Consider the following 15,647-nt stretch of genomic DNA (forward strand, 5'->3'; position numbering starts at 1 on the left):
TTGCAAACTCGTTGCACCGCTCCAGGAGTTCTTTCATAGTCCTGGTCTCATGACGTGCTAGGTCCTTGATCAAGTCCAGGTCCCTAATACCTCCTGCTAGGGCTGCATGCTGTGTCTGGTCATCCAAGTCTCGAACCTCCAGGGACTCCTTGGTGAACCTGGTAACGTATTCCCTAGAGATTCCCCCAGGGTTACGTACCACGTTTAGTAGATTGACGGTGGTCTTCTTACGCTTGTATTTGCTTTGGAAGCGGGTGACGAAGCTATTCGCATAGCTCTGCGACGAGCATATAGATCTCGGTCGTAGCACTGGAGAACCATGATGTGGCTGCTCCCTTGAGGGACGCAGGGAATGCCCGACAGGATACCACGTCCGACCCCCCATACAGTATCATCATGCCATTAAAGTAGTTAATGTGGTCATTAGGGTCAGTGGTACCACTGTAGAGTTCAAAGGTGGGTAGTCGAAACCTGGAAGGTAGTGTGGGTGACATGATCTCTGCCGAGAAGGGGTGTTGTCCGAGGTATGGAATGTGTCTCACCTTTGGATGCTTCTTCAACCCTTCCCGACTTCTCATCCGGTCGCGGAGTCTTTGATCGAGCTCCTCGTCCCGTGTATGCGCCCCCACGCCTAGCGGACGTTCGCTGCGACCCCGTTCACGCTCTCTCCTGGATGTCCCCTCCCGCCTTGAGTGTTGGCGGGATGGTGAATGGTCATGCCGTGATGAACCCTGTCGTGAAGGTGAGGGGCTTTCTTCTCTGCAGGTCCGGCTTCGTCGTGGTACGTGACCTTCTTCCAGTCGTCCGTCGAACACAGACCTCCGGACCGATCTCTGCGGGCTAGACACCCTCGCCTTGGGTGTTGGCGTCCTCCCACGTTCTGACCGTGGCGAGAGGTCTCTTGTTCTCTGGGATCTTTGGGAAGGCTCCCCGCTGCGGAGTGGGGGTTGCTGTCGCGCAAGTCTCTACGATCTCGCGCCCCTGGGAGATGATCTCCTAGGGTTTGGCTCTTGTTGAGGTATGGACTCCACGCTTGCTGCTTGGTGAAGTCCTCCGACGGTGAGGTGTCGCACGCTGCGTCAGGTATTCTCGAAAGAGTCGTTCATCGAGGATCTGTCGTTGCAGGTGGTTGATCTGACCCACAGTGGCTGGAGCATTGGGGTCAGGTGTCACCTCCACCACCACATCGTTGGCCTCGTCATTGTTGGGCTCGGCGATCACGAACTGGTCATTAAGGGGGATCTCCTCCTCCAGAGGGACATGGTCCTGGTCGTTGGCTCTGCGGCGAGAGCACTCTGGGGGTGGTGATCCATTCCTTGCTCCGTTGTTGGTGGTGGTAGTCTTCCTTCGTGCCATTGAATGAGTATGGAAGCGAGCTAGTAGCTGTAATGGCTAGCGTCGTTCCACGACGATGGCGCCAATCTGTTGCGTCAAGAAATCGTCGAGCGGTCTGCGAGTGCCGTCACTGCAAGTGGACCAAAGGGGTCAACAGAGAGAACCGGTGTGGTCCCGGCCTAGGGCTCTCCGATGCCAAAGTTAGATCTCCTGGCGCAAACAGATGAATAGTGATTATTCAGTATGAGTTTAGATGTCCTCCATGGGGTTGTGTACCTTCGCCTTTTATAGTAGCATATGGCGGTGTGGAGAGTCCCCGTCTGATTGACGATTGTGCCGTTGAGTGGATAGAGGCCCCGGGGTAACAGGGCTCTATCCTGATTGGTCATCTCCCCGTGGGAGGGAGTGTCCTGGTGGCATCAGGATCCTTGGTGGATAGATACCTGTGTGTGGTGATAACGTCCTTGGTGCTTGAATCCGTCTGGATGACGTGACCTCTAAGCGGCGGTCTAGAGTCCTGGTAGTGACATGAGTCTTAGCGATACGAAGGGTCGTAGATGGGTGGCCCCCACCTCACGTGCCACGATCTTTGTGCCTAGGTGCGAGCCGCGCTGGGTGAGGAGCGCGCTGAGGTGAGGCGCCCTGGTGAGGAGGCGCGCTGGGTGAGGCCGCGCTAGGTGAGCCGCGGCTGGGTGAGGTGGCCGCGCCGCGAGTGAGGTGAGGAGGCGCTGGGTGAGGCGCGCCGCGCACAGTGAGGAGGCGCGCTGGGTGAGGAGCGCGCGCTAGGTGAGGCCGCCTGGTGAGGAGGCCGCGCCCGAGGAGGCCCCGCGCTAGCGAGGCCGCGCCCGTGATGTGTGGCCGCGCCGAGTAGTGGCCGCCCCCGAGTGGGGCTGGGACTCCGGTTCGTTCCCCTTGGCTATGGGGCGGGTCGTCTGTGACACGTGGCGGTCGTTGATTGGCCCGGTGAATATTGGATGTATCAGCCACATATCACACCGACAGAGATTGCTCTAAATCCCAGCACACTCGGGTTACCTCCGGTCTAGTCAGAGAGGGACATTGTTCACCATGCACTATGTTTACTGTTCCCATCTGATGACAGATAATAGTCCGGTGCATCTCTGAAGGACGGAAGACATCTCTCCTACTATCATGAGTTTACAACCTCCTACTGCTCCAGTTACTCTTAAATCTTCCCATGCCTCTAAGGTAGACTACTTATATGAACTTAATTATACCCCAGCTGAACAACAAATTCACCCAACCAATTTCCCCATCATAAACCCTTATGATGTTTTCCCCCAGTCTTCTACCTCAGTCACCAGGAAGATCAGGACGATTATATCTCCTAAAAAGACTCAAGGTCTAAAGGAGTACGTCCAGGCTCCTCCTTTTTCCCAGAACCAGGTCACTGCTAGTGGTAAAGAGCAGTATTTCCCTGTGAATATCAGTTCTGAGCTGATCCGGCAATGGATCCAGTTAGGTTACACCCATCTCCATCTTGGTGCCGTCAAAATAGCCGTTACCTTCCACGGTCGTAAGGGTCTCCCGGTTGCCATGCGTCTTAATCTTTTGGACACCAGATTCTGGAATTTCCCACATGCAACCATCACGGACGTTCAGACCACTCTCAACGATGGCACTGTTTTCTACACGGTGTATCCCAACTACAACATTTCTCTGCAAGATCCGAACCTGCCTGATGCTTGGCAGTTTCTGATACAGTTGACAGGTGCGCCTCAGAAAGAGACAGCGATAGCAGCCACTCTCCACTACCAGGTCTGCTACAGACTCCAAAATCATGCCATGAACCTTAATACTGGATTCTCCAGTAATGATGCAGCCCTGTTCGTTCAGATTGGAGAGGACCGAATCCCTACTATCACTTATGTCCCTCGCCAGATCGACAGAGCGCCTGCTCAAACTCATTCCCGAGTCATGGATCACGGCTTACGAGTCTACTCATAACATCCCAGTACTGCTACTCCACCTCTGACGGCTACAAACCCTGTCTATAAGCCTCTTGATGATGGCCGCATACTTGTCACATATCCAAAGCCTGCAGACATGTGCACTATGATTCCTACGGCATTCCTAGCCTGGATGGACGACGTCGATGATCTCGAAGAAGATCCTCAACCTCCTCCACCTCCAAAGCCAAAGAAGAAAAAGCGCCAGCCAGACTCTCTATGGCTCCGCTACCAAGCCGGCTGTCCAAATGTCGGACCACTTGGAGAAGATCGTGGCAGATACCAGTTTATAGTGGACTATGGCAATCACAAACCCTATTTTTTGGATTGCTGTTTTCCGCCACCAGCTCAATCTCCTCCACCGGTCACGTCCTACTGCAAACCAGAGTTACCTTCTGCTCCGCCTTCCCCTTTGATGTTGTGGCAGACTCAGATCTAGCAGCCCATTCCTTGTTTTATGGCTTCTAGTTCAGAAGGGATCAGCAGGAATTTCCCTCCCACTGCTGATTATGAAGATGCTGATCGTCGCCGCCACAAATGGAAAGTCACTCCCCCTAATGTCCTTGACAACATGGGACAGATGGCTGCCAATTCCACAGTTGAAGCACAGCTTAATTGGCAGGCAGAAAATGCTTTGGTCCAGAACCAGTACCTGAACAAGCTTCTTTCCTACCAAGAGCACCATACTCTTGTACTCCGGCAGAATGAATCCGACATCCGTTACCTCAAAACACGGATTGAATCTCTCCACCAAGAGCTCATGATTATAGCTATGACGGTGAAAGATTCCTCATATGCCTCCTTTCTCATCTCTGGCCGAGAAAAGGAAAAGAAACTATTGGAAGAACAACTCAGGATGGCCCGGACTAAACCATTTCCATCCAGCCCCACTTTCTTCCCTGAATCATTTACAACCCCGACTTACCATGAGTATTCGGCTCCACAGGCTCCACATAGTTTTCCCACTGCTATGTTCAAGGAGTTACAGGACCAACAGAGACATCTAGCTTCTCTCAAAGCCAGATCCCCAAAACCGAAGCGATCCCATACATCTTACCCTGTCTCTACCCAACCTGTTTTTCAACCCACTCCTATTTCCCTGCACAAACCCATGATTCAACCCACTTTCCAACCTTTACCTGGCCAACATACAGGACCCCCTAGTTTTGTTCCTTGGGTTCCTCCCAGCTCAAAGCCTGATATCCCTGATTCAGCTTGTCCCGTTATTCCTCTCCCGGAACACCCTAACACCCTCAGTACTTTCCTCACTCAGTTAACCCTGATTCCACCTAAGACCATACTTGTTTTGTCCATAGCCAAAGTTGCCTCTGTTACCTCCTTCTCGGACACAGACTCTTCCATTTCCCAGAGTCCTCTACCTGCCTACCAAACCCATCCCCCGGAGCCAGATGCCTCTCAGGCTCCAACTGAACCTATTGTCCATAGCAGCGACAGTGAAGTTGATACTGCACCACAGCAGCACCATCCCAGAGCCGCCCTTGCAGCTCCTCAAATCCCCCTTCAGGCACCTAATCCTAGTCCTTTTGCCAATCAGGACCCCAAGCAGTTTTTCACCTTTGATGGTCTCCCTTTTCATAAATGGCCTGAGCGGATTTCGGAGTTTCATGCTTGGCTTACTGCAGAAATGTTAGTTGCTGGAGCCACAGACGGTACTGTTATTTCCAAGTTCTTGGCCCGTACCCATGGAACCCTCAGAGAATGGTTTATGGCCCTTGGTGGTTATCGGCAACTCCAGTGGACTCAGATTCCTATTGATGTCTTCGTCGCACAATTGTACAATAAGATGATTGGACCCATTGACAACAACAGACTCAAGGCCCGAGAAGAGTACTTCCAGATGAAGTGTTGCTCTTTCCAGAAGAATGATCTTGCTAAGTACTATACACGGATGTTGGACTGATTTTACATCCTTGGAGGATTGGATGACCCAAATATGAAGCAAGTGTTCCTCAATTCTTTCCCCGAACCTTTGGGAAAAGAGGCCATAAAATCCTTGCACCATTTTGGCCTCCATATTGATCAAGCTCCTATCGGTCGTCTCTATCAAGAGATCCTTGGTGCTCTGCAGAAGTTGTGTGATTAGCAAGTTTTCTTCAAGCAATGGGAAAAGACCACTCATAGGCTCACAGATGCTTGTGACACATCTCATCTTAAGATCAAGTGCAAAGACAAAGACTGTTCTTGTCCATCCAAGAAAAAGTCCCACTTCTCCAAGATCAGTTCCCGTCCAGAAAGGATCCCCAGGAAAGATGGAAATCACCGATCTCATCGGTTCAAACGTAAGCATCAGCGTAGGTCTCAGCAGAAGCCCTATAAGTTCTTCAAACGAAAGAAGTTTCGGCAGAAGACCTCTACCAAATGCTATGCGTGTGGAAAAATCGGCCACTTTGCTCGTAATTGCCCTGACAAAGCTAAGCAAGCCAAATTGATGCATATGCTTGCCCCCTTTTCCATCACTGATGATACAGATGCAGATGTTGAATCCCTTTACTCTGTAGATGATGACTTCTCACCGGACTTACTATTTGTCCTTGAAAGTTGGGAAGAAGAAGACTTGGATACCTCTTCCTCACCTGACTCCGAGTCCGATGGATTTGACCCCATCTACCCGATAGCCTCTCCTTTGTCTCACCCTCCTAAGTCACCAGCTTTTGCCATCACCAAGACCCCACTTCCTCAAGCTAGCCTCTCCATATCTCCTACCACATGGGACCGTCCTATTAAAGTTATTGGCTACTTTGATACAGGTTGTTCCACAACCATATTAGCTCCCCATATCCTTCCTCCGATTGTTGGAAACCTCACAAGCGAGTTCTTCATCGCTAAACCGATGGTCAAACCTTTTCGGTCAACCTCATCTCCAAACACCCTATTCGTTTCCAAATATTTCCCTCTCTTACCTTATGTCATACAGTCCTAGGATCCTCTCTTTCCGGTCGTGATGCCCTTATTGGTTTTGACATCCTTTGTCAATTACCCCACCTCCGATGGAGTATACATGGTCTCAGCCACAAGAAGTATTTCATCCCTTGGACAACTGTTCCTAATTTGCTACTAATCACTCCTATTGCAGATATTAAAGCACAATTGTTCCTCCGCTGTGGTGTTGAGAATCATACTGACTTCCTTACAAGTGTGATCATCCCTCTGGCGTAACCAGAAGTTCTTCATCCGTCTCCCTTTCAAAAAGAATGAGGACGCAAATCCTACCAAAGCCGATCGCTCTGGTATGGCTTCGAACATCTCACCGAAAGACTGACAAGAAGTTGCCCTCCTAGAAGCTCAAGGCCTTATAGAGAAGACATCTTCCCCTTGGGCTTGTGAAGCCTTCATGTGAACAAAGAGCTGAAACGAGCGTGGCAAACTCCGGACTTGTGATCAATTATCAGCCCCTCAATGCATTTCTTGGTGACGACAAATTCCCATTACCTACAAGGCCTGCCCTTCTACTTCAACTTTCCAAGGCGAAGATATTCAGCGAGATTTGATCTCAAAGCGAGGATTTTGGTAGCTCGGAATTCATCCGGATAGACCAGTCCAAAACCGGATTCTATATTCCCGGTGGGCACTTCCAGGTGGACAGTTCTCCCCTTTGGTCTCAAGGTGGCTCCTTCCCTGTTCCAACAAGCTATGCTACAGGTCTATGCTCCCATTCAAGAACATGCTTTGATCTATATAGATGACATACTCCTCTTCTCCGTTACAGAAGAAGATCATGCTCTTCTCCTTCAGCAGTTCTTAGACATCACCATAGCCTATGGTATAATGCTCTCACCCACAAAGATGGAAGTTGCAGTTGACACTATTGACTTTCTCGGTGTTACTATATCCGAAGGACAATTCCAGCTACAACCACATATTGGCCGCTCCCTCCTCGAATTCTCAGATGGCCCCTTCACTCGGCAAGAGTTGCAGCAGTTCCTCGGTATCATCAATTACATGACCAAGTTCTTACCACACCAGGTCCGATTCACGCATCATCTTCACCGACTCTTCAGAAAGGATGCACCACCCTAGTCCTCTGTTCATACCCAGGCAGTCAAAGATCTGAAAGCCCTGACCCAGTCATTACCAACTCTACAGATCCCATCTACAGGACTTCGTATTCTACAATCCGATGCCAATAATACCCAATGGGGTGCGGTTCTACTTGAAGAATCTCTAGACAAGTTACGTGTATGCGGATACCGTAGTGGCATGTTCAAACCAGCCGAACAACACTACCACTCCACATTCAAAGAGATTCTTGCAGTCCGTTGTGGAATTGAGAAATTCCAGTTCTTCCTTATTGGCCATGCATTCCAGATCGAGATGGATATGACCGCTTTCCCAAAGATGTTACAGTTCAACCAGAAGCAGCTCCCTGAATCTCAGCTACTACGATGGGCACAGTGGTTCTCACAATGGTCTTTCAAGGTTCGTCACATCAAAGGCAAAGATAATGTCCTTGCAGATTTCCTCTCTAGGACCAGGAAGACTTTACCATTATCTTCTTCCATCCCTGCCCTTTGCATGCCCCTCACCCCTGGAGCTTCCTCATCTTCAGCTCCACCACAACCTGATCCACCTGACCCACTCCTTGACCTCTTACCGGCTCTTCCAGCATCCCTCTTCAGTAATATTTCCCTTCATACTCTCAGGACCAATAGCATCTCTACCTACCAGTCCCTTCTTATCTCTATGGTCCATAATAATGGCCTTCAGTATGATTGGGTAGTCTGCCACCCAGATTTCCCTTTTCTTACTCCTTTCACCATCAACCCAGCCCTCTTCGATAAAGAATGTGTCGTGTTCTTTTGGCACCTTCTTGCTGTTCACACAGTTGCTCTCACCTTCAACCGTCATACTCTCTATCACTATCTGAGTACAGTCTCCACCATTTTCTCTAATCCTATTGGCACTATTTACTTTCGTCTCCAAAGACCTCAGTGTCTAGCCCGTTTTCTCCGCCTCTTTGCTCCCATACCTCAATGGCTTCTGTCTCTCTCTGCTCTTGATGACGACCCCTTCGTCACCTATATTCCATCGACCACCTGATTTCATCCATCATCACTTGGTCACACCTCCCATCCTGGATCACAATCTTATTGCCTATGATCCGACCTTCTCTCTCCATGGCACCTGTACTGAAGATCTCTTTGTTCACCGTGATGATTCCGAGGCTCACAAAGAACGATGGTACACCTTCATGACCACCATGTGTTCCTACAACCATGTTGATCCTGCAACCCTACCCAGCTTGCCTTCTCCGCAGTATACCATACAGACTTGGGACGTCAACAACGAATTACAGCACCCAGTCATTCAGCGAATCATGAGCGAACACTTGGAGTTCGAAGTGGACCATGCACTGGACATGTTCATCCCTTATACCAGTGACACCGACTTCGACACAGATTAGTGCTTGTCATTATCGGTTTTCCCGTTTTGTCTTTTACTATTCCAGTCTGTCCTGTAATTGCTTTTGTCAACAGAGTTGGTTTGTAAAGTCTTAAAGTAACTGTGGTTTGTCCTAAAGTCTTAAAGTAGCTGTGGTTTGTCCTAAAGTCTTAAAGTAACCTTGGTTTAGTTTGTTTGTATTTAGTATGTTTGTCTATTTAAGCAGCTCGTCTGCTCAGTTTGTAAAATAAGTTCCGCAATGAATATGAATACTCTGAATATGGTATCAGAGCCTTGTGAGTAATCCTTTTTGCCTTCTGTTCGACGGAGCTCTGCTCCTTGGCTTCTTATCTGTGATGATGATGAGTTCTAATTTTGCAGCCTAAGTATGCTCTGCAGTTGCCGTCTTTGACGGATCCTCTGCATCAGAAATAGGTGTGTGTGGTGTACGGTGGTCTTCTCCGACCAGGTTGGTAACGTCCCTTGAGTAAGGTGTGGGTCTGCAGACAGAGATCGCTCTAAATCCCGGCACACTCGGGTTACCTCCGGTCTGGTAAGGCTATGGCGGGGAATGTGGCCTTTGAACCAGACAAGGTTGTGCCAGGGGACAGAGGGGGCGGAGTGGCTGACAAAGTTCCAGGCAGAGGAAGAGGTGAAGAGGCCATTGGGGGAGGGCAACCACAAGAGTCTGTCAACAATTGGGGGGGGGGGGGAGAGGGGAGGGGGGAGGGGGGAGGGGGGGAGAGCAGGCCAAATCCGAGCGACAATAGAGGGGTTGAGGAAGGGGGGGACCAGGATTCAGAGGAAATGAGAATGGAGAGGGGGGCATTTTTTGGAAGACCAGAGGAGTAGATGGACCTGGGACAGAGTACGCAGAAGAGGATACCAAGGGGGTGCCAAGGATCAAGCCAGAGGGAGGTGGAGGAGCCACGAGCAATGGAGGTAGAGATCCCACCAAGGGCCAGGGGGCGGAGGGCAATGATCTTTCTCCAAATCCAGGAGGCATCAGAGGGGGTGGAGGCAGTCCATAAGGAGTCGGACTTGAGAAGGTGAGAGTAGACCCAGTTGACCCAGATGGAATCATGACGGGTGGAGATTTTCTTGATCAACTTGAGAATGCCAGCAGTATTGGAATCTTTGATGCGACGAATCCCAAGACCTCCCTCAGATTTAGGAAGGCAGATGGACTTCCAAGAGGCAGGGTGAAGGAACCTGGAGGTATCGGCCCCTTTCCAGAGGAAGGCGCAGAAGAGGCGCTCCATCTCTTGGGAAATTGCTTTTGGTAAGGCAAAGATCCCACACCAGTAGATGTAAGTAGTTTGGAGGGCAGAGCGAATGCAAACAAGGCGGCCGGCATAGGAAAGGAGTTTGCTTTTCCATAGTTGGAGGTGCTTGCGTATGTTGTCCAACATAGGAATGTAATGGTGCTTGGAAAGCCGGGCCGGAATGAGATGAAGACCAAGGTATTTGACTGGGAGGGTGCCCAAGGTGAAGCCAGTCTGGTGCAGAAGGGAGTCTCTTTCCGGATCGAGAATACCAGAGAGGAAGATTTTGGATTTAAGGAGACTGATGCGGAGGCCGGAGAGGGACTCAAAGAGGTGAAGGGAATCTATAATAGCAGAGATAGAAGAGTGAGAAGCTTTGGAGAAGATCATCAGATCATCAGCAAAAGTGAGATGGGTGAGATTGATATGCTTGCATTTAGGGATGGGAGAGATGAGATGGAGGTCCGTTTTGGATTGGAGGCTGCTTGGAAAGGACTTCCAAGGCGATGGAGAAAAGGAAGGGAGAGAGGGGACAGCCTTGGCAGATACCCACTTTGGAATGGAAGAAACCAGCTGGGGAACCATTGACCAGAACGGAGAAGGAGGGGGAAGAGATACAAGCATGAATCCAACGGACAAAGGCAGGGGAAAAACCCATTTGAGAGAGCACTCCACAGATGAAGTCCCAACGAAGGGAGTCAAAAGCTTTATGGAGGTCAATCTTCATGAGGGCGGCCAGAGAATGAGATTTGCGGTCAAAACCCCGCACGATCTCAGAGCAAAGGATGATGTTGTGCGCAATGCTACGATTAGAAATGAAGGCGGATTGGTTCGGGCTAACAAGAGTAGGGATCACAGCCTTGATTCTGTTGGCAAGGATTTTGGCAATGAATTTGTAGATGAGGTTGCAGAGGGAAATGGGCCTGAAATCCGAGAGAGAGGTGGCTCCCTCTTTTTTGGGGAAGAGACAGATGAAGGTCTGATTGACCTGGGCCAGCTGGCTGGGCTTATAAAAGAAGCTGCGGATGGCTTTGAAGAGGTCACCTCTGATGGAATCTGCTGATGAGACAGATGAAGGTCTGATTGACCTGGGCCAGTTGGCTGGGCTTATAAAAGAAGCTGCGGATGGCTTTGAAGAGGTCACCTCTGATGGAATCGCAGCCGATGAGGAAGAAACCCATATTGAAGCCATCAGGGCCAGGAGCTTTGTTGGACTTATGGGAGAGGATAGCCTTGGAGATCTCATCATCAGAGGGGATGCCAATGAGGGAGTCCGCGACCTGGGGGGGGAGAAACTTATTGATGAGATCCGGGGGGATCGAGGGGGCAGAGAAAGGGGGGGGGATTGAACAGATCAGAGAAGAAGGAGATGGAGGTAGATTTAATGTCATGAACCGAAGTGAAGGGGGGAACCATTAGAGGAGTGAAGAAGGGTAATGGAGTTAGAGTTTAGACGAGCTTTCAGAGATCTGTGGAAGTAGGCTGAGTTAAAGTCTCCCAGCTCAAGCCACTTGATGTGGGCCTTCTGGCGTAGGAAGCTTTCCTCAAGAGAGGAGAGGGAATGCAATTCCTCAGAGAGGATCTTTTCCTCAGAGGCAAGAGAAGGGTTGAGCGGGTCAAATTGAAGTTTGAGCTGGATGGAAGAGAGATTGGATTTACAAGAGGAGAGCCTGGAATTGATGTTACCAAAGGTGGAGAGATTCCACCTTTTCAGGGCAGCTTTGGTATTGCGGAGCTTCCTGGAAAGGGTGATGAGGGGAAGGGAAGGGGAGGAGACCGGGGTGCGCCAAGCCTTGAGGACGGTGGGGAGGTAAAGATGGTGGGAGGTCCACATGTCGAAAAATTTGAAGGGCTTGGGGCCAAAAGAAGAGTAGGGGTGGATTTGGATGTGGCAGGGGCAGTGATCAGACAGACCTTGAAGAAGGAAATTGGCAAGAGAGTGGGGGAAGGAGGAAAGCCAAGCCTCGTTAGAGATGAATCGATCAAGCTAGCAAGCGATGCGGTCAGGGCCAAAGCGGCGGTTATTCCAGGTAAGGGGGGAACCAGTCCACCGAAGATCGTCAAGGCCAAGATCTTCTAAGCACTCATTAAAAGCAAAAACGGAGGGAGAGTCGATCGGTCTGCCGCCAAGTTTCTCATTTTGAAAACGAACCATATTGAAATCACCACCTAAGCCCCAAGTGACGGAGTCCGAGGAGGGCTTGAGGAGGGAGAGGTCATGCCAAAGAGACAAACGGTCAACAACAAGGTTACTGGCATAGACAACCGTTAGATAGAAAGTAGAAGGGGAATTGGGGATGGAAAGGCTGAGATGGAGGAATTGGGAAGAGGAATGAAGGAGAGAGGTGATGATTTTGGAAGGGTCCCATAGGAACCAAATTCGACCGAGAGGGGAATGATTGTAATTAGACAGAAGGGACCAGGAAGGGGCAATAGAGGCTGCTATGCGGGAAGCATTGTCTTGTTGGACACTGGTTTCAAGAAGGGCACAAAAAGAAGAATGGGTGGAATTGATAAGAGACCTTGATATCCTGATGTTTAGCAAGGGAGTTAAGACCCCTGACATTCCAAAGGAAACCAGCCGACATGAGAACTAGAGGGGGAATGGCAGGGTGCGCATCGGAGGGGTGCTGCGATAGCGACGATGAGAGAAGACAAGAGCCGGGCAGCGAAGGAGAGGCCTGCGGGGGGGGAAGGGGGGGAGTTGGAACCAGGGGGTAAGGGGGGAAGGGCAGGGGGAGGGGGAGGAGGGGGGGAGTCCAAGAGGGAAGGGAAGATGGACCTGGTGAGGGGTTGGGGAAGAGTTTATGGTAAAGGTAGGCAGGGGGTGGACAAATAGGCAGGTTATATAGGAAAAGAAAGACTGGGCTTGGGCTGGGGGTAAGAGGTCAAGAGGAGGGGTGGGTTGGGTTAAGAGGGGGGCAATGGAGAGATCTTGGTTGCTGGGCCGAGAGAGGAGGGGGGGCTGGGCCAGGGGCAAGGGTAGGGTAGGTGGGGGGTAATGGGCCTCAGTGATGGGCCGAGAAGGAAAAGGGGAAATAGAGGCTAAGGGGGTGAGCCCAAAGGGAACAGAAGAAAGATGGGGAGAAAGGCTATCGCCGTGAGAGGGGGGTGACGTGGAGGGGGTAGGGAGCAGAGGGGGTGGAGAGGGTAAAAAGGAGGGTAAAAGGGGGAGAGCGTGGTGATAGGGACGTAAGGGGGGGGGGGATAAAAGGAGGGAGGTGTCCAAAAGTGGGGCTGAAGCAGACGGAGAAGTCACAGGGGAAGGGGTTAAGGCGAGAGAATGGCAAGGGGGGCAGGTCTGCAGTAGGGGTTCAACTGTAACAGCCGCGACGTGACCAATCTCAACAAGGGAGCTGCATAACGACCCAGAGGGGGTAGGTGAAGAGTCAGAGGCTCTTCCAAGCTCAGGGGGGAAGACTGTGGCCTGATGCAGATTTGTCATTGTTGTGCTTGCGCAGATGCAGGGAGCCAAGTCAGGGAGATCTCCATTAGCGAGGTTCTCTTGCTCCGGATCAGCTAATTTGTCAACCTGTTCAATAATCGAGGGATCTGGCGACTGCAGGGGGTGCAGGACAAGAGCTTGAGGTGTCTTAGTGACAGGGACAGACGCCACTTCAGAGGTAGCAGTGACGCCGACGGTGACGATGACGGTGGAACTCCGGAGACGACGGCTGGGGAGGCGACGCTGGCGGCGATTTCGTTTAGAGGTTCTGCCACGAAACTCAGAATGAGAAGGGTCTTCGATGGGCGAGGCAGCGATGGCGGAGACTTCGTTGAGTGAAGAAGTAGCAAGAGTCTCAGAAGATGTTGCAGCAGGAAGATGATCAGAAGGAGAAATAGGCTGTGTGGCTTCTGATGCAATGGCTGCTGAGGCAAGGGGCAACGAGGCAGGGCATGCAGTGTTTGAATGGCCAAAAGATTTGCATTGCTGGCAGTGGGGGGGGGGGAACCATTCGTAGCGCACAGGCTGTTCAAACCAGAAGCCATCTTCTTCCTTGATAGAGATGGATGAAGGGGGAGGGGAATCTGCTGAGATGTCCACACAGAGTCTGGCATAAGAAAGTCTGTTTAACTTAAGAGTGCGCAGGTCCGTGCGAAGCGGAGTGCCCAGAACAGACCCAATTCGGCTGAGACTCTCTTTGGTCCAGTAGTGCAGGGGTAAACCAGGGAGATTGATCCATAAGGGAATGGTGTTAAGGTCGACCTTGTGGAGGAGAAGATGTGGCTGCCACTGTCGAAGGAAGATAGGTTTGGTGCCTACCATCCAAGGGGCACCATCCAAGACGCGAGACTTGGCTTCGTCTGAGAAGAACTTGAAGAGGAACACTCCTGAGTCAAGGAGGTGGATATCTAGCAGCCTTGTTGCTTTCCATTGCTTGGTGAGAGAAGCCTGGACAATGGTACAAGAAGGCCAAGCACCTAAGAAGTGGCCAACCAGGCAGGAGGTCCATTTCGGGAGTTCAGGGGAGAGAATGGAGTTAGGGCAGAGGGAGAAAGGAATGCCATTTTCAGTGGAGGGTTTTGTATAATGAAGGGAAGTGTCAAGCTGAGAAGAAGGAGCTTGGTGTAAGAGGGAGGACCAGGAATTGGGACCAGAGGTAGAAGCTTGGGGGGGGATGGTAGGGTTGGCAGGGTGTGGAGAAGCAACAATGGAAGGGGGGGTGGAGGGGGGGTAGAGGAAAAGGAGGAAATAACACCGGAGGAGGTGCCGGGGAGATTAGGAAGGGGTGGCGGTAATGGTGGAGGTGGTGGAGGGCTGGAGGGGGGGGGGAGAAGAGGGGATCATGTCATCTCTTCTACTCTCTTGAAATATAATCTTAATATATACTAACTTGTTCATAATAATCATCAGTAGGAAGAATTCCTCATAGCTTGTGGCAGTTCTGATCCAAACATAGATAAATCCCCACAAGGGGCTGTAGAAACATAAAATAAAGAGAAAGAACAGAAAGAAAGGAAAATGAGATAGATGGAGAAAAGAAGGGGAGTTGCAAGTGAGAAAAAAGGGGGGGGGGGGGGAAGAAGTCATTATAAAGATTGTCATACTTTTCCCCCCTGCTTTCCCTGCTATTTTTTTAGCTTCATTTCTTTCAAATTTATACCTTTTTAGATCCTTTGCTTCCTTAGTACTTTGCCAATTGCCATGTTTTAAAACCAGCTCTCTTTGTCTTTATGGCAGCTTGAACCTCATCATCTCACCACCAAGTCTCCCTAGGGGCGTGACATTTTCCTTTCGTTTCCCTTAGAACCTCTTTAGCAACCGTCTTAATACAAGATGTCATCTCTTTCTGTTGGCCAAACTACGGTCCAGGGATCAAGCCATGGTTCCCTAGGGAAACCAATAAACTACAAAATTAGGGTTTTGCACGCCCTGGGTTATCCCATGGTGTCCCATGGGTGCCCCATTAAATTTTAGGGTTTCCCATGGTCGCCCGTGGGAACTCTGGTGCATCCCTATTAGGGTTTCTCCTTCCCTATTGCGTCCCATAAAATTAATTATCACAATAGGGACGGAGAAATTCATCTCTAGTCGATCACATGGCAAGAGGGATCCATCCCATACTCGAATGCGCAGCGGAATTAAATCAATTCGAGTTTCTTTCGCATCCCATAAATATTAATAATCAATAAACTGAAGGAATTATTAAAGAACTGCTAACCTGGTGAGCCTCAA

Source organism: Telopea speciosissima, chromosome 4 (assembly GCF_018873765.1).
Source record: "Telopea speciosissima isolate NSW1024214 ecotype Mountain lineage chromosome 4, Tspe_v1, whole genome shotgun sequence".
NCBI lineage: Eukaryota > Viridiplantae > Streptophyta > Magnoliopsida > Proteales > Proteaceae > Telopea > Telopea speciosissima.